The sequence below is a fragment of the Pinus tabuliformis genome, chromosome 9 (genome assembly GCF_031772625.1).
Source record: "Pinus tabuliformis cultivar Carrire ecotype Pingquan chromosome 9, CPIR1, whole genome shotgun sequence".
In the NCBI taxonomy this organism is placed as follows: domain Eukaryota; kingdom Viridiplantae; phylum Streptophyta; class Pinopsida; order Pinales; family Pinaceae; genus Pinus; species Pinus tabuliformis.
In genome coordinates this window covers 447,027,767-447,047,869 of record NC_142307.1, presented here as the reverse complement: position 1 = coordinate 447,047,869, position 20,103 = coordinate 447,027,767, and the positions used below count along the sequence as shown (strand labels likewise).

Sequence of the window (20,103 nt, the reverse complement as noted above, 5' to 3'; positions counted from 1 at the left end):
TCATTATAAACTTAAATGGTAAGTTGATTCCAAAAAGAGGATACCCCTATGTACAAGGTTTCGGAAATAGTCGCGGAAATCTTTAAATAAATGGCTTCTTTGGGGGTTCGATGTTTTTGGCCTAGAAGCATATCAGTAATGAAAATTGTCGTATCTTTGATGAAGACAAGTATAATATACCTTTGTGGTACTATACTCAATGGGGTTAGAAAGATGACATTCGATACACATTTGCTCCATGTATTGTTATGAGACTCTCCAAATGTGGACTTTTATGTATAATTATAAAGCCACTAAAAATATGTATATGATATCTCAAAACTATGAAAATTGACATGACGAACCAATGTGGCAAACTTATTACCTTAACATTCCTTTTCCCATAAAGATTTGAACCAACATAATTAAAACCTAGTTAAGAAATTACCATGAGGGCTTTTACAATAATTAAATTTGTATCGGCCTGCACTTCTTTTCATTCCCGGCAACAAGGATTCCATCATCGTGCAAGTTGAAATCAGATTCTAAATTTCAAGAGTCAAAGATTAACACGCAAAATCAAATACTGGGGATTCATGTAACAGATTTGAGAGATGGGGTGATTGTGAAAAACAAGTGTCACGCACAAGTAGATGTTGACCGTAACGGAGAGTGAGAAAGTCGGGTTTCGCTTTGACACGATTTCGGGTTGAGTTTCACTGAATTCCTTCGACCGATTGTAAACCCTCCATGCCATGCCGGTGTGTTGTCTATAAGTAAATTCCATCCATCGCACTACAATTCCAAAACCCAATTCTCAATTCCTTTTTCTAATATCGATTCCGTTATACATTCTGCAAGTAGAGTTAGAATTCATCATTTTATTTTCACTTTATATCAACAAGATGGCCATGAAATCCAAGAAGACGGAAATGGCGCGGTTGTGCTGAATATCAATAGTAGCAATGCTGTTGTTAACTTCGACGATTCTGGTGACACACGCTAGAGCTGAAGCTGAAGCAACTGCCGCTAAGTCTAACGAAAAAGTAGGTTCTGGAAGATTGGCAGAAGGGTCGACAAAGGCCGCATCCGGGTGCCACAAGCCGGGCTACCCTGTACCCCCTCATTCTCACTGCCCTCCATCTCCACCTCCCCATGCCCATCGCCTTCGTCCTATCCCGCATGCTTAATCTCCCTGGTCTCATATTTTGTATTAAATCTCACCAGGAGCACATGCACATCACTAATGTGGTCTGCTTGCTTTTACCCTAGGTTCTCATCACCTCCTAGCAAGTAAATAAATAAATGTCATTCAAGTAATGTAATCATTTGGCAAAACATTTCTCTTATCTCAATCTCGATAAAATTGTGTGAACCTTTTTGGTATAAGTTTTAAAATAATGGTTACAGTTAGTTATTTATGCATCATGATATGAATGTCCCTTTTATCTGAATAGTATTTGAAATCATTTATATTATTAGTGGTGATAAACAAAATAGTATTACACATTATAAAGTTTTATTAAACTTAAAAATAGTATTTTTTTTAATTTAATTAATATTTTATTTTTCTTTTTATATTGATACTCTTTAAACTAACCTATCAAAAATTCATTTAGGCCTAAAGGATTGTAAGATTATTTTATGGAAAAATTGTGAAATCATCTATTAATTCTTAGGATATAAATAGTGTTTACAACTTTCTAAATGATTTGTTCTCATCATGATGTGATAAGTTGCCTTCAAGGATCAAATATAAAGACATGGTTTGAGGTCAAAGAAATGTCAATTAATGATTAGAAATGAAACATATCTCAAAATACAAAATCTTAATATTCAAAATTCCATTAATTAATATATTAATAAATTATATATATATATATATATATATATATATATATATATATATATATATATATATATATATATATATATATATATATATATATATATATCTTAACCCTTTCGTATATCATAAAAGAACTATACATGGCGTGCATGTAAATTTAGTCATGAATCAACTCTAAGATATGAACTAAATGATTCATAGTATTGCATGTTCATCCTTAAATATTTTCATTCTTTTTTTGTTTCTCATTGTAATTTTTTAGAAGAAATGACATGTGCTTCGAATGAAACAAGGAACTCATATGTATGATTTGGACTACTTGCCATGTTGTTCAACAAAATTCTTAGTAATGACTATGGTGATATAGGAAAATGGAGAGAATTCGTACCTAATTATAATAAGTTATTACATCATATCTATTGTATGAGATTCATTCTTCCTATATCTAATAATGTTCGACATCAAAGATTTGTCATTTGAATACAACTATAGATGTTTAGAAAGAAGAATAAATTAAAAGTATACATAAAGTGGTAACAAATGCTTTTATTTTTCTAATTTACTCTATTTCTTAATCATTGAATCCATTAAAACATGTGTAGTATTATTTTTGCTTTTAGGACATATTTATATTAATATGATAACAATGTAAATTTAGAAACATCTAAACCTATTTATCAAGTGACATTTCCTTACATTGCCTAGAAAATGCTCTCCAAATATATGATTCTGAAATACATTAGTTGAAATAGCTAAAAACTAAATATTAGAGAGTAAAATGAGTATTTTTTTTAGGAATGACTCATCACTCACTTAGAATACTCACTAGAAATTTACCATAACGACCTATGACTACAACTGACTAGTCTGTCATTAGAAACAAAATGGAATAAAAGGAACTTATATCTTTCTCAAAAAAGAACTTCTTAATGTGAATAGTGGGTTTTAATGTTTAGTAATGCGCCCCAATTTGAAAAAGTATCTAGGTTGTTTTGAGTTTGAAGAGCTGGCACTTTTGGCCTTATGGACCATTGGAAAGGTAAAAAATGTGAAGCTGAGGTGTACACTTGTATTCTAGTGTGAAAACCCTTTTACTACCCATATTGCAAATGTCATGACAAATTGTAATATTTAAATTTTTTGGAAATGTTAACACAAGTAATGGATCACCCTTCGAGAAGGAAGTGGGGCTCTACTACATAATTTTGATGATGGTTGTGCATTGTATGAATGTGGTGACATCATAATTTCAAATGATAGGAATGGAAGATTCCGATATGTTATTGGTTCTCTAATTTCCATGCTAAATTGTAGATGTCATGCATACCACTCTTTGTAAAAGGGATGATTTCAAACTTAGTGATGATATGAATATAAACATGATGATATGCACTTTTGATTCCTAGAATATGTGGCTAGCATGACTTACAAAGGTGTAAATTGTTGATTTCTGATAGTATCCGATGTGTTGTAAGCTTGAAAAATTGTAGGGAGCCTTGGGCACATGTATTCCATAATACGTAGAAATCATTTTTGGAAATTCCACCTCGAGACAATTTTATTAAAATAATTAATTATTTTTAATGGGTCCCCAATTCTAAGCTTAGGAAATTACAATAATTAAATGGTACTAATCAATCTGTGGGTGAAACCTCTAGAAGAAGACGAGGATCAATCAAAACTATTTGAGCCATTGATTAGAATCTAATCTAGGTCATTGGTTCTCAACTGAAGGATTATAAGAGCAGGCTTACTCGGAAGTTGGAGAGAACATCGAGTAAGATATCAGAGATCAAATTTATGAAGAGTGTGACGCAATAGTTACCAAAGAGAGATTTGAAATGGTTTCTTGCAGTGAGGGGCAGAGATAGTATTTGGAAGGAAGATTTTCCAGATCTGGCGAGTGCATAGTAGAGAGAGAGTGTACTCCACAGAAATATTGACACAGTGAAGAGAGGCAGCGCATACCTTTAGAGGGAGATTCGTATTTGCTAAGGATAAGTCAAGTTTTAGAGGAAGAAGCTAGAGTTGGAGCCTGGAGAGCCAAAAGATCTATTTCCCAAAGTAGAAGCTAATCAGGAGCAGAGGGAGAGGGCTACACTTGTCCGAGCATGCTAACACAAAACTGATTAGGCTGATGAGTGTGTTTGTGTCATTTATGAATGGCTTTCCAAATTTGTTTCCTAAAATTGAAATGGGTTCTTCTACATTGAGTTCATTTACTTGCAGCTAAATGGTGTGATACCTGAGAGAGGAAACACCAATGTTTATGCCCATCATAAGACCATAACTAAGGTGTCTCCAAATCATGTAGATGAGGATTTATCATTGTTAGGAAATTTATCCAAGAATTCGTGATTGAATATATTCATGGAAATATATAGAATTGGCATTGTAATTACTATATCAAATTGAGACTTCTTTGTGTCTTATTTTATTGCATCAAAGGTTTTGTCTGTGAGAATGGTTAGGAGTCGAGAAAATCAAGATTGTGGGTGAATTTAATGGACTGAGGTTGAATCAGGGAGAGTATTGAAAGACATTGAAGGATTTTTATTAATCAAACTTGGGTATGGGAATTATATAGATATATGATTCTATGTTTAGTATTGAAAAGTATGGTGAGTTAATTATAATTAAATTAGGATAATCATATAAATTAAATGTTTGGTAAACATTGATAAACATATTAAAAATGCATTTCCATTATGCATCTCAATATCATAAAAATTAACTAAATTGTGATTTTATTTTTAAATTATTATTATTATTATTGAAAGAGTAAATATACTTGTTAAATATATATACATTTTAAAAAACATATAATAATATTCATTGATTCAGTTTATCATGGAAATTCTTAAGTTGTAAATAACTCTTATATTACCATGGGCCAATACCACGGATTAATACCACATACCTAAGATTATATGTTTTGATATGATATTTTCTTTAATTAATTAATCTGAGATAAATTAAAAGGGAAAAAAAATAAAAGTAAATTTCTTTTGGAAATAAATGGTTAATTTAAGATTATGCACACATGAAAGAATACAATCACACGTACTAAAACAAGAAATATCTAATATTATATGTGTTGATATCATATTTTCTATAATTAATTAATTTAAGATAAATTAAGAGGGAAAAAATACAAGTAAATTTTTGTAGGAAATAAAATGTTAATTTAAGATCATGCCCACATGGATGAATACAATAGAAAAATACTAAAACAAGAAATTGATAGAAATTTTTGTTTCCTTTAAATTGCAGCATGGTTTTGTAGGAAATCCAGTTTGTGAATTATAAACATGTATGGTTCTATGATCTTAGTATTGAAAACTGGGTTGAGTTAATTATAATTAAATTAGAATGATCATATAAATTAAACGATTCATAAACATTGATAAACATATCAAAATTACATCTTCATTATACATCTCAAAATCATAAAATATAACTAAATTATTATTTTATTTATTATTATTATTATTATTATTATTATTATTATTATTATTAAACTAATAAATATATTAGTTAAACATAAATACATTTAAAAAAAACATTTAATAATATTCAATGATTCAATTTTATTTTTAACTTTTTTTGGTACAAACCATTAAGCTCGAAACCTTTTCTTCGAGGTGGAATTATTATACATATACATTGTCAGAGACAGGGAGTTTGAGTGATAATTATTATTTCTATTCTATGTCACAACACTACTCATAATTTGGGGAAGTGGGAAGAATATGTGTTACATGGGTGAATTCTCTGATCTATGAAGTGGAGTTCTTGTTTTCTTTCACTACTCATAATTTCGGGGAGTGGTAAGAATATGTGTTAGATGGGTGAATTCTCTTATCTATGAAGTGGATTTCTTGCTTTCTTTCTACGCAGCTACTACATTTACAGACTTACATTTTGTAATGACCACAATTAAGCCAATTATTTTAACTCAATGGGATATATCATGTAGTCCTCTGAACCAGCTTTCCAACGCCTCTTATGGATTCCAATTCCGACCCGAGATGTTCCTATAACACTAAAAACAAAATTTCCTAGGACCTCAAGAATCTGTAAGAAAAAAGTAAAAAAACCACTCTTCTCATCAATGAAGGAAAACTTCACTTTTTAAAAGCCTCCAGGTTCATGAAAACCACCTTGGCTAAATTCAGGGTGATTTGGTTGCCTCAGGATGAGTTTTGGAACTTGGTCTTGTGGTTCCATGACACCTAGGCGAGGTTTAATGACCATCACATTTGTTGTTTTAACAACTTCAACAAAAAAAACCATAAATAAACTTTATAATAACCACATGACCGTTGGCAGCTTGCTAACGAGGCAGAGGAGGTTGACCGCCCACATGTGAACAGGGCGGTCTAACCACGACCTAACATCTGGCGGCTATCCTGATGGTTTTGATGATGGCTTCGTTAACCACCCGCATGTGACAACTGCCCAGCGGTTACATGTGGCAGCTAACCTTCTACGTGGTTGTGGTCAAGGCCTATGGTCTTGGTTTTATGTTTGTTTTGCAATTTTTTAACATATGAATATAGTCCAGAGTTATATGAGCATAGGTTTAGAGGTTTAGACTTAGGAAATGATTCATTAGGTATCGAATTAGGCTTTGATAAATGGTTTAGGGCTTAGGTGTTAGGTTAATGCACTTAGGGTTTAAGTTTTTAACATTAAGTTTGTATTAGGTTTAAGTTTTACAAAATAACCTATGTACCTTTTCTTCATCACAAAGTTACATTTGTACCAATATCACAGGACGATACCCTATGTTGACATACCATATCAAACCCTGCAATGTGGATGACAACCCACAATGATGATCAACCTACGAGGAAATGACATGACACATGTCATCAACCAATCATGGCAGGACTATTGATGGACACAAGTCTACAGCCAGGTACAAACCCATATCTTCTAAATGCCATGAAAACCATAAACATTACATGAACAACATGATCCATAACCAACATTGTTGAACTGTCGAAGTTGAACTGAATTGACAACAACACTGAATACTGATGACGACACTTGAACACCTATGCAATTGAATCAACGAAATCCTCCTGGATTAGTAACCCTAATCTTTAATATCATACGATCCTAATCTTTGGTAGTTTTTTTGTCCATCATTTTGATAAAAAAAGTAGTCTCCAAATATGTCTCCTTACACTATAGATATCTATTTTCCTCTATAATGCCCACGTTTACATTCAACAGAACTGGGCGTAAAGTGTCCTTGTTCTTGTATTTCAAACTATATAAATCTATTTCGCAAATTCCTAAACTGGTATTCAAATCTAGAGGGTTGAACATTTTTTGGAATCTTTGAATGAAATGAGAAATTTTCAATTAATACCTCCTTTCAGTATTCCATATCGGCATTTAAAATGTACAAACAAAATTGTAATATCAGAAAAACAATTGTTAAAATTTAACAAAAAGGAGTCTATGTATGGGCTCTCAATAATATTCAACAGTTCTTTTGTTACAAACAAATTGGAAAGGATGATTCCTATGTAATATTATCAAAAAATAGAAAAAATAAAATTAAAATTAAAAATATGTTGTCATAATACATTGTTTTACAAGATGAAATAATGTGGCTCCTTTCTGAATATTTTTATCATCAGAGAAATATTGAATATTTTCAAAGTCTTCAGTATTCCCTAGATTCACAAATTCATCATCGATTCCTAAATTCATCATAATCAGTGCGGTCAAACAAAATTGTATTACCAGAAAAATAGTTATTAAAATTTCAGAAGAAAAAAAAAATTAAAAAAAAATATAAAAAAAAACCGCTTACACACTCTGTTCAATACTTCTTCTGCCACAATCAAATTGGAAAGGATGATTCCTATGTAATATTATCAAAATTTAGAAAAAAATCAAATAAGAAATGTAGACATAATACTTTGTTTTACAAGATGAAATAACTGCGTACACACTCTGTTCAATACTTCTTCTCCAACAATCAAATTGGAAAGGATGATTCCTATGTAATATTATCAAAATTTAGAAAAAAAATCAAATAAGAAATGTGGACATAATACTTTGTTTTACAAGATGAAATAATAAGCACACACTCTGTTCAATACTTCTTCTCCAATAATCAAATTGGAAAGGATGATTCCTATGTAATATTATCAAAATTTAGAAAAAAAATCAAATAAGAAATGTAGACATAATACTTTGTTTTACAAGATGAAATAATAAGCACTACATGATATGTTACCCCTATATATTTTCATCTAGACATAAAATATTGAATATTTTAAAAGTCATCTAGACATAAATATTGAATATTTTCAAAGTCTTGAGTATTCCGTGGAATCCCAAATTCATGATAATGAGTGGGGTTAAAGAAAACTGTGATATCCAAAAAAAATGTTAAATTTTGAGGAAAAAAAAAAACTTTTTTTATCAAAATCAAATTGGAAAAAATCATTCATATCTAATATTATCAAAATTTAGAATATATATATAATGATGTCTTTTTTCTTCTGCATACTTTCATTTGGAAAGAAATATTGAATATTTTCAAAGTCTTTATTATTCCCTCGATTCCCAAATTCATCATAATGAACAGGGTTAAATGGTATGATTAGATTAAAAAAAACCTACCCAATTAACAAATATAAAATATAAGAAAAAAAAAATTACAAGATCAATAAGCACTAAATATAAGAGAAACAAAATACAAGTAAATTTCTTTAGGAAATAAAAAATTAATTTAAAATCAGGTCCACATGAAATATACAATATAACAGTACTCAAATCACAAATTGATAAGAAAAAGTATTTATTTTTAAATCGTAGCAACGAGTACTAAATATAAATGGGAAAAAACTTTCTTTAAGAAGTAAAAGGTTAATTTAAGATCATGCAACCGCATATGAAAAAGTATAATACACATGTAATAAAACAAAACATTAATACGAAAGTATGTTTATTTTTAAAATCGCAACATGGTTTCGTAGGTAATCTAGTTTAATAAACACGAAATAAGGGAAGAACAATGAAAGTAATTTTTTTTTACGAAATAAAAAAGTTAATTGAGAATCATGCATACATGAAAGAATATAATACATAAATACTAAAACAAAAGTGGATAGGAAAAGATGTTTATATTTAAAATGCACTGAGATTTTATAGGTAATCAAATTTGTGAATTATAAAGATGTATGGTTTTATTTTTTAATATGTAAAAGTGTATTGAGTTAGTTATAATTAAATTAAAATAATTTATATAAATTATATGGTTGATAAATATTGATAAATATATCAAAAATATGTTTTTATTATGCATCTTAATATCATAAAAGTTAATTAAATTGTGATTTTAAATTATTGTCATTATTATTAAAAGACTAAATATATTAGTTAAACATAAATAAATTGAAGAAAAAAAATGTAATAATATTTATTGATTCAATTTATCATAGAAATTATTAACTTGTAAATATCTCTTCTTATAATACTATGGGCCAATATCACTACTTATCAATACGACATGCCTAATATTATGTGTTGATATGATACTTTCTTTAATTAATTAATTTAAGATAAATTAAGAGGGAAAAAATACAAGTAAATTTCTTTAGGAAATAAAAGGTTAATTTAAGACTACATGCACATGAAATAATACAATATATAGGTACTAAAACAAGAAATAGAAATTGATAGGAAAACATTTTTATTTTTAAAATCGTGACATACTTCCCTAGGTAATCGAGTATGCGAATTATAAAGATATATGATTCTATGTTTAGTATTGAAAAGTATGGTGTGTTAATTATAATTAAATTAGGATAATCATATAAATTAAAAGGTTGGTAAACATTGATAAACATATCAAAAATAAATTTCCATTATGCATCTCAATATCATAAAAATTAACTAAACTCTGATTTTATTTTTAAATTATTATTATTATTGTTATTATTATTATTATTATGAAAAGAGTAAATATATTAGTTAAATATAAATACATTTAAACAAATACGTAACAATATTCATTTATTCATTTTATCATGGAAATTCCTAACTTGTAAATAACTCCTCTTATATTACCATGGGCTAATACCACGACTTAATACCACATACCTAATATTATATGTGTTGATATGATATTTTCTATAATTAATTAATTTAAGATAAATTAAGAGGGAAATAAAAATACAAGTAAATTTCTTAAGGAAATAAAAGGTTAATTTAAGATCATGCCCACATGAAAGAATACAATACAGAAATACAAAAACAAGAAATTGATAGGAATTTTATGTTTTCTTCAAATTGCGCCATGGTTCCGTAGGTAATCAAGTCTGTGAATTAAAAAGTTGTATGGTTCTATGACTTTAGTATTGAAAAGTGTGTTTAGTTAATTATAATTAAATTTGGATGATCATATAAATTAAACGAGTCTGTGAATTATAAAGATGTATGGTTCTATGATTTTAATATTGAAAAGTGTGTTTAGTTAATTATAATTAAATTAGGATGATCATATAAATTAAACAATTGGTAAACATTGATAAACATATCAAAATTACATCTTCATTATACATATCAATATAATTAAACATAACTGAATTATTATTTTATTTTTTATTATTATATTATTATTATTATTATTATTATTATTATTATTATTATTATTATAAAAGAATAAATATACTAGTTAAAAATAAATACATTTTAAAGAAACATGTAATAATATTCATTGATTCAATTTTATTTTTATTTTTTTTGGTACAAACCATTAAGCTCGAAACTTTTTCTTCGAGGTGGAATTATTATACATATACATTTCTATGTCAGAGAGAGGGAGTTTGAGTTATATGCATTTTTTTCTATTGTAGGTCACAACACTACTCATAATTTGGGGAAGTGGGAAGAATGTGTTAGATGGGTGAATTCCCTGATCTATGAAGTGAAGTTCTTGTTTTCCTTCACTACTCATAATTTGGGGGAGTGGTAAGAATGTGTTAGATGGGTGAATTCTCTTATCTATGAAGTGGAGTTCTTGTTTTCTCTCATGGGTACAAGAGACTCTGAGATTTTACAACTATAAACCAACTACAATTCCACTTAACTCCACTATTTTAGTTGCAACATTTGACGCTTTATGGATTGAAACAATTTTGGTGGAAATTTTGAATAGAAATAAGAAGAGGTTAAATATTTCATTCTTTTTATTTTTTTCAATTTGATAACAAATTTTTAAACTATAGAGATATGATTACAACTGTGATATCTAAATATTGTGAAAATTGGCATGATGAATTAATGCGGAAAGGATATTACCTCAACATTCCTTTCCTCATTGAAAAAGCACCAAAAAAAAGTACCATGAAGGTCTCAGAAAGGCAAGGTCAATATCATGGAGCTTCTCGACTATCCTGTGAGGGTCTGTTTTTTTAAGGGGGTAATACTTTGGAGGATCTCTCCAATGATGTTGGTACTATTGTCATATCTCTTCAAGATAAAAACGTAACATACACTGTTCTCATTGCAAATTGGTGGAAAAAAAGGTTTTTTGTTTCCTTTGGTATATTGTAGTAGCATATTACCAATATTTGTTCCTCCATCATGCAGTAGTGTAGTTAAAATTAATGATTATGTTAAGACTTGTTTCTTTTAATAAAGTGTATAATCCTTTTTTATATTACTAAACATCTCTGAATTGTGTATATAACTAATGCTAAGTAGAAAAACAGGCTTTGGGAGAAGTGGGCTAAGATATATTAGACTGTCAGACCAGTAAGTAGCTCAAAGCAAAAACTGATTCGTGTGTTTATTCCATCAAGTAGGTCTTCATTATATACATGAGGGAGAGACTGTTCAGTTCGTCTCCCGATGACTGTTCATATTTCCTATTTATCTATTTACATAAATTCACCCAATCACAAGGATTAGGTGTCAACATTCTCCCCCCTTAATCTGAAGGGATGTTGGTGAGTCCAAGCATCATTTTGAATCGTTCAAGCTTTTCTCTTCCAAGCGCTTTGGTGAAGATGTCTGCAATTTGCTCATTTGTGGAACAATGACAGAGATGGATTGTTTTTTCCTCAACATGGTGTCGAATCAGATGATATTTAGTATTGATGTGCTTCATTCGATCATGGAACTTTGGGTTCTTGGCCAACTTTATTGTAGAGGTATTTTCAATCATGAGTGGAGTTGATTGTACTTGTTTTACCTGCAAATCTTCAAGAATTTTCCTGAGCCGCACAATTTCTTTTGTTGCTTCAGCTGCTGCCACGTATTTTGCTTCTGTTGTGGAATCTATTGGAACTGATTGTTTGCGTGATCTCCAGTAGACAGCTCCTGATCCAAGACTCATATCATATCCTGAAGTTGATACCCCATTTTTTTTGTCTCCATTGAAGTTTGAATCAGAGTATCCAATCAAACTGAAGTCATCCACCTGTGTAGACTTGATTTCAAAGTCTTGAGTTCCCTTCAAGTACCTTAGAGCTCTTTTTTCAGCAGACCAATGTCCCTCACAAGGCTTTTGCATAAACCTAGAGAGGATTCCAACAGCAAACGAAATGTCTAGTTTGGTAGTAGTTAGGTAGTTAAGACTTCCTACAAACTATCTATACTTTGTTGAATCCTAAAATTCTTTTCCTTCAATAGATGTGAGCTTTAAGTTTTGTTCCATTGGAGTAGTAAGAGGATTGCACTCTGTCATGCCAAACATGTTTAACAGATCTCCAATGCATTTCTTTTGAGAAAGAAATATGGACTTTGGATGTTGGGTTACTTCAATGCCAAGATAGTAATGAACATAGCCCAAATCAGTCATTTCAAAGCTTTTCCCCAATTCCTTCTTTATGGATGCAATGTAGCTTTCATTGTTCCCTGTCATCAAAAGATCATCTACATATACCACAAGATATACAACTGTTTTTCCAACTTTCTTGACAAATAAAGTTGCATCATCAAGATCAAAATGTTTGAAATTGAGTTTCAGAAGATGCTCAATTAGTTTTTCATACTAGGCTCGTGGTGCTTGTTTGAGGCCATACAATGACTTCACAAGTTTTCATACTTTATGTTCATGTCCTTTCATAGCAAATCCTTCAGGCGGGGACATAAAAACATTCTCTTGTATATCTCCATTCAAGAAAGTAGTTTTACATCCATTTGATGGACTTTCCAATCGTTCTTAGCTACTAGTGTAAAGAGTGTCCGGATGGTAGCCCATTTTTTTGTGGGGGCAAAAGTCTCCTCATAATCGACCCCTTCCTTCTATGCAAAACCTTTTGCCACAACCCTAGCTTTGTGCTTGTCAAGTGAGCCATCAACTTTAAACTTGTTCTTGTAGACCCACTTGCAGCCAATTGGTTTGGTTCCTAATGGAGGATCAACCAGCTTCCAAGTGTCATTCTTTATGAGGGCATCATACTCCTTTTGCATCGCTTCTTTCCATTCATCATGAGAAGAAGCTTCTTTGAAGGAAGTTGGTTCAAAATCTGTAGACAATTTCAATTCACAATCATAAGAAACATCCATATCAACAGGGGAATTAGAGTCATCTACATCACCTCCATTTTTCCTGTTTGAATTTCTGGTTCCTGTCTTTCCAACTTCTTCATGATGAACACTTTCAAGTGTCTTTGTCAGCCACATTGGGGGACCTTTCTCAGATGGTCCAGGCTGCTCTGTTGATTGAGTTGGGACTAAATCAAGATTGTGTCTCCCAATTCTATCAATTACATCACTTAAAGCATCATCTGTTGTTGGAGTTTCATGCGGGGGAGAGTGTTCTTCAGAAGAAGATTCCACATGTTGATATAGTATAGGAATACCCCCTTCAAGATGTGGAATCTAATTATCAAATTCTTGAAATGATTTTTCTTTTGCGAATCTATCCAAGCGATCAAGTTGCCGCTCAACAACGTTGTCAATTTTGGATGATTCAAGGAAAATTACATCTCTAGATACAAGAAATTTCTTATTTACTTCATCATATAGGCGGTATGCTTTGGAGGTGTTTGAATACCCCAAAAAGATACACTTACGACTTATAGCACCAAGTTTGTTTCTATGTACCTTTGGTATCAAGGCATAACAGGTGGAACCAAAGACCTTGAGATGCTTTACCGAAGGAACATGTCCATACCACATTTCATATGGAGTCTTGTTTCTTATAGCGTTAGATGGACATCTATTCTTTATATATTCAGCACATAGAACAGCATCAGCCCAAAACATTATCTTTACATTTTTGAAGAAGAGCATGGATTGTACCATATTTAAGATTGTCCTATTAATTCTTTCAGCTACACCATTCTGTTGGGGATTATAAGGCACAGTTGTTTGATGTTTGATCCCATGTTGGCGAAGATAGTTTTCAAATTCATTTGATGTATATTATTTTCCATTATCAGTGCGAATAGACCCAATATGAGATTGTGCATCATTTTCAATCCATTTATGAAAATTCTTGAATGTTTGAAAAGCATCATAATTGTTCTTCAATAAATAAACCCAATGCATTCTGGTGTAGTCATCAATAAATGTCATGATATATTTATTTCCATTTGCAGAAGGAACAGGCATTGGACCACATAAATCTGAATGAATGAGTTCAATTTTTCTATGTTCTCTTGAATGTGAATCATGAAAATATTGTTTTCTATGCTTTCCTAGAATGCAAGCATCACATTGCTTAAGTTACCTAGGAATTGTAGGCAAACCGGCAACACCATTTTTCTTCAATAAGCGGAGACTGTCATAGTTCAAATGTCCAAATCTAGCTTTCCATAATAAACTTGATGGAAGTGTACCTTCTCCATGATGAGAATTGTATGAGAAATGTTGTGCATGAGCAGAGGTTCCTTGTTTGAGAAGCCTTTCTTCTTCTATTCCCCTCATGACAAGTGAGTGGTCAGATGCTTTTCTTACCTCAAGCTTGCCATCAAACATATGAATGGAGTGAACTTGTTGGTGGATGTGGACCAAGGACAACAAGTTTCTCTTGAGCTGTGGGAGATATAGAACATGATCCAGAAAAAAGTCTGGGAGACCAGGCAGTTTAAGCCTGATTGTGCCAAACCCTGATGGCTTGATTTTTGATTGGTCTACAAAGTATACTACTCCATCAACATTGTCAGTGAAATCTTCAAAAAAATCTTTTCTATGAGTCATGTGGCAAGTTTCCCCTAAATCAAGCAACCAACCATCTTTCCAAGAAGCAAGTGAAGCATTAAAAAAATCTTCATTTACTCCAATGTTACATTGTGCCACAACATAGTGAGCAGATTCAGGTGCTTTATCTTTGTCTGTATCATCACTTTTACCTTTCTGTTGGTTTCTTTTCTGCTCAATTTTGTCCCATGGTAGCTTGCATGTAGAGGCATCATGTGATCCATTTCTTTTGCAGCGAATGCAGTGAAAATCTGCCTTTTCTCCTTGAGAATGTCTGCCCCCCTGCCTTTGAAATATCTTCCTCTTTCTCTTGAATGCATACTATAACAAAAAAAAATACTTCTGCTACAAAATTTTACTCTTAATGGGAAGGAAAAATATAGTTTTGATGTGACTTGACAGCAAACTCAAATGTCAATTCACATTCATCTCCACAACTTTAAAGTATAGAATATGACAGTATATTAAGTCCAAAAAAATATCCTCAACAACATAAAGCACTGTGTCCACTAAAAGGCTTTTGCATTATATACCATTTATACTGGTATAAATTTATCCTTGAACAAAACTGAAGTAGGTGTAGGTTGGAATCGTACAACTTTGGAAAAAAACAATCCAACCAATCACAAAGGTAAAAAAGGGTGTTCAAACGCCAACACCAAGGAGTCCACGATCCCCTCCAAAACTATGCATCAAACAAGCATTGTTTATATATACAAGTAACTATTTATCATTAATAGCAACCATCGACTCCACAGCTCATGAGTGCTGATAACGATGAGTGCTCAACTTGCACGGCCTTTTGTAAGTCACTGTCAGTTTAAAAAAATGTAAGTGACAAGTCATCACATCTCCATGCATGAAAAGAAAGTTACAACAAATCCATCGATAGTAAATAGAAACTGCCTTAAATGTAAGCCAGAGTACAGAGCAACCATGGAACTGAATCTGATAAGGAGTTTCGAAGCAAACTCCACAAGGTTATCGCCCATGGCAACTGGAAGAAGCCAGAGATACAGTTCTTGATTAAATCGAAGGTTGAAATGCACGCCACATTCAACAAGGCAGTAGTAAAGCACGAAACTTTGTGGGAAAATATATCAGAAAACATGAAAGAACGAGGATATGGAAGAAGTGCAGAGACGTGTTCGTAAATGGAGAAATTTGGTAAGAGGATGCAAGAATCCACGGGAAAACGAACCACTAAGAGACATGTATGAGGAAATCAAAAAATTTCTCAATGCACAACCAGGCTGCTGGACTGTCAAGATAAGGGCCACTAATATTGATAAAGCAGCAACAATTAGTGAGGAACCTCAAGGAAGAACAGGGTGAAACAAACTATCGGCGTATCAAGAGTTCAACACATACAATGATAGTAGCATTAATACACAGCCTTAACATGAAAATGACGTGAAAATTCACAATGCTAATACACAGCGTTGACACACAGTAATACATAGCATTGATACCACGTGCATCGGCTAGTTTTCAACAAATTAATTTTGTAAGATCCCAGCAATGGAACCTGGTTCATGCACGCAGATCCCAACAACGGTTTTGATTTGTTCTGGTTCTTCAACGGATGGTTCTTCAAAGGAGTAGCATTCAAGATGCAAGAGCAACATAGTTCGCTCTTGCGTGGAGGCACCAATGTAGCAACACGGCCTCAAGGCATGCAGTGATTCGGATGGTTTTTAGGTCTGAGGCTGACAGGTCAGAGGTTTCAGACTTATGGCAGATAGAGCACACAGGGGCAGTGAACAGAGAACAGGAGGCCAAAGGGAGTTACAGCTATTTTTCGAGCTGGCTCTGATACCATGTCAGACCAGGCAGTAACTCCTCAAAGCAAAAACTGATTCATGTGTTTATTCCATCAGGTAGATCTTCATTATATACATGAGGGACAGACTGTTTAGTTCATCTCCCAAAGACTGTTCATATTTCCTATTTATCTATTTACATAAATTCACCCAATCACAAGGATTAGGTGTCAACATTCTAGTATCAGAGCTCCTCGTGTGTTTCATGACATGGACTAACCGCCTCTCGAGGATTCGTTAACTCTGGTGATGCGTCTATTTACTAACACTTGGGGGTTTTGGTGTAACGGCAATCGTGATACCAACAAGTGGTATGAGAGCCAAAGGTCTCTAGTTCGAATCACACCCGGCTCGCACTGGGGGGGAGATTGTTGGGCATTAGAGAATCCAGCGCTCCCCGTGTGTTTCATGACATGGACTAACCGCCTCTCGAGGATCCGTTAACTCTGGCAATGCGTCCGTTTACTAACACCTGCGGGTTTTGGTGTAACGGCAATCGTGATCCCAACATAGACACTCAAGTTAATATTGTTATGTGGGAAAACATAAATGGTAAGTTCATTGCAAAAGGAGGATACCCCTATATACAAGGTTTGAGAAATAGTCCAGGAAATGTTTAGATAAATGGCTTCTTTGGGGGTTCAAAGTTTTTGGGTTAGAAGCATATCAGTAATGAGCATTGTCATAGCTTTGATGAAGACATGTATAATATACTGTGGTAATGTACTCAGTGGTTGGAAAGATGGAATTTGATGCACATTTTCTCCATGTATTGTTATGAGACTCTCCAAATGAGGGATTTTATGTATAATTACAAAACCACTAACCAAAAATATAGTTTAGTGGATATGTAAGACCCGGTTTTATCGTTTGATTCTATACACAACACACTTGTTTTGTCCCTTGGTTAAGGATGCATACATCTGTGTGGAAGATCTTGCTAGCTCTCACAAAGTTTGGTTCTTTTTCACTATTCCAATAAAATATAATTACTACCATAACTACCTAAAGTTGGGCTGATATATTACTTATTCCTAATAGTATTAACTAGACTTTTACAAAACATTTTAAACAATCATTATCTTTGCAAATCTTGAAAACATAGAACCCAAAAAGCTCAAAAATATCATCAAGACACTGTTCAACAAACCACTAAAGTAGTGACATAGGTTATTGACAATCTATATCAAGCTCATAAATTACTATCAAGGAATTTATATGTAAGACAAACACCTCGTCTCAATGTAGAGGATCTCCTATTATTTAATTTTATCATATTGAAGCATTTGTAATTTTAAAGTTTATTGATATTTATTCTCTAGTTAGATGACCTCATTTGATTTTTTTCTTGTGTTTTTTACAAATCATTAAGCTTGAAACCTTTTATTTGATGCAAAATTCTAATACATATACATTTCTCAGAGTGAGAGAGAGAGAGAGAGAGATTTTGAGTGATTTGCATTTATTTCTATTCTAAGTCACAACATTACCCATAATTTGGGGGAATGGGAAGAATATGTGTTAGATGGGTGAATTCTCTAATCTATGAAGTGGAGTTCTTGTTTTCTTTCTATGCAGTTACTACATTGATATACTTACATTTTGGAATGACCATACTAATGAAAATTATTCTTCATTTTATGGGTTATATCTAGCCTTCCCATTTACATTTGTTTGAGCTTGTAAAATTTGTGATTTGTGCCAATTTCTCCATTGTTCACATCAATGTCAGTCTCCTGTGGAATTCTATTAGGTTTTACAAGGTGAGATTAATACACTTGTTTTCTCTATTTTTAAATAGGTATCCCACTCCTTTGTAGGAAATAAATAAATACCCTCACTTTCTCACCTTTTATATTCATTTCTATGTAAATAAACAGTTTAGCTATTGTGAGAGTTACTAAGAATTGTTGGAATTTTTTTAGATGCAGGAACCTAATACATACTAAAAATATTGCATCCCATAAAAGCATTGAAAGTATGGAAAATTGTAGGAACATATAAAATTTCAAAGTGCAAAATGTGATGCAAATTCTTGAAATTTCCTATTGAACATACATTAATTTGGTTATGCCTTTTGGCGTGATGTTTTTAGGGACACATTTTAACATGGATTCTATGCACAGACTACGCGGCGGTAATAAATTGTAGATCATCCCAAATGAATATGGTTTCATTGCTCAACTGAATGAAGGACATCATCTTAAGAAATGTCCTACTGAATTTCAAGTGTAGAAGGTCTTGCAGGGCATCAACCCCAGTAAGTTCAACTTCACCAAAGTAGGGCGGAAAGAGACACTTCATGCCTTTGACAGTCCAAATGTGTTTTCCATAAATTTAATTAGAAATAATGATTATGACAACACCTTTTCATGGAGTGTTTGGGGTTTTTTATTGTTCATTGATGCACTTCTAATGTTATTATTTTCTATACTGCAAGTGAATCCAATTGAATAGGGGCATGTGGTAACTGTGCCTAGAGTATTGGAATGCTTTCCCCAATGTATTTACCATGATAGCTTATCGTTAACATTGTATTTGCTTTTCGAGGCTGGCAATCCAATTTTTCGTCTTGGTTACAATAGCCTCGAATCTTTTGCAACTATAAACCATCTACACTTCCACTTAAGTGCCCTATTTTACTTGCAACATGTGACTCTTTACTCATTGAAACTGTTTTGGTGAAACGTTTGAACATAAATAAAACTTTAAATAGTTCATCGTTTTAATTTTTTTATTCAATAACTTATTTTGAACTATAGAGATATGATTACAACTGTGATGTCCTAAAATTGTACATTTGACGTGATGAATCAATGTGGAATGATTATTATCTTAACGTTCTTTCCCGCACCCACAAAAGGAGTACCATGGAAGTCTAAGAAGGTGGGGACAATATCTTGGAGCTTCTTGACTATCCTGTGAGCGGCCTGGTTTCTAAAGGGGGTAACACTTTGGAGGATCTCTCTGATGTTGTTGGTAGTGCTTGCATTTGTATTCAATGTAACAACATACCATACAATGATCTCATTGCAAATTGCTACAAAACAATGTTTTCGTTTCCTCAAGTATATCGTAATAGCATATTACCAATATTTGTTCCTCCCTCATGTAGTAGTGTAGTTTGCATTGATGGTTGTGTTGATACTTGTTTTTTTTATAAAGTATAGAATCCCTTTTTATATTACTAAATATCTTCAAATTGTTTATGTAACTAGCATTATGCAAAAAAACAAGATTTGGGAGAAGTGGACCAAGAGATATTAG

The 20,103-nt window shown here is 32.2% G+C and overlaps 2 pseudogenes; both read left to right on the top strand.

Annotated features, from left to right (window-relative positions):
• Nucleotides 1–911: 911 nt before the first annotated feature.
• Nucleotides 912–1,169, top strand: LOC149149088 (uncharacterized; annotated as a pseudogene).
• A 14,969-nt stretch (nucleotides 1,170–16,138) lies between these two features.
• Nucleotides 16,139–20,103, top strand: LOC149149087 (GDP-L-galactose phosphorylase 1-like; annotated as a pseudogene).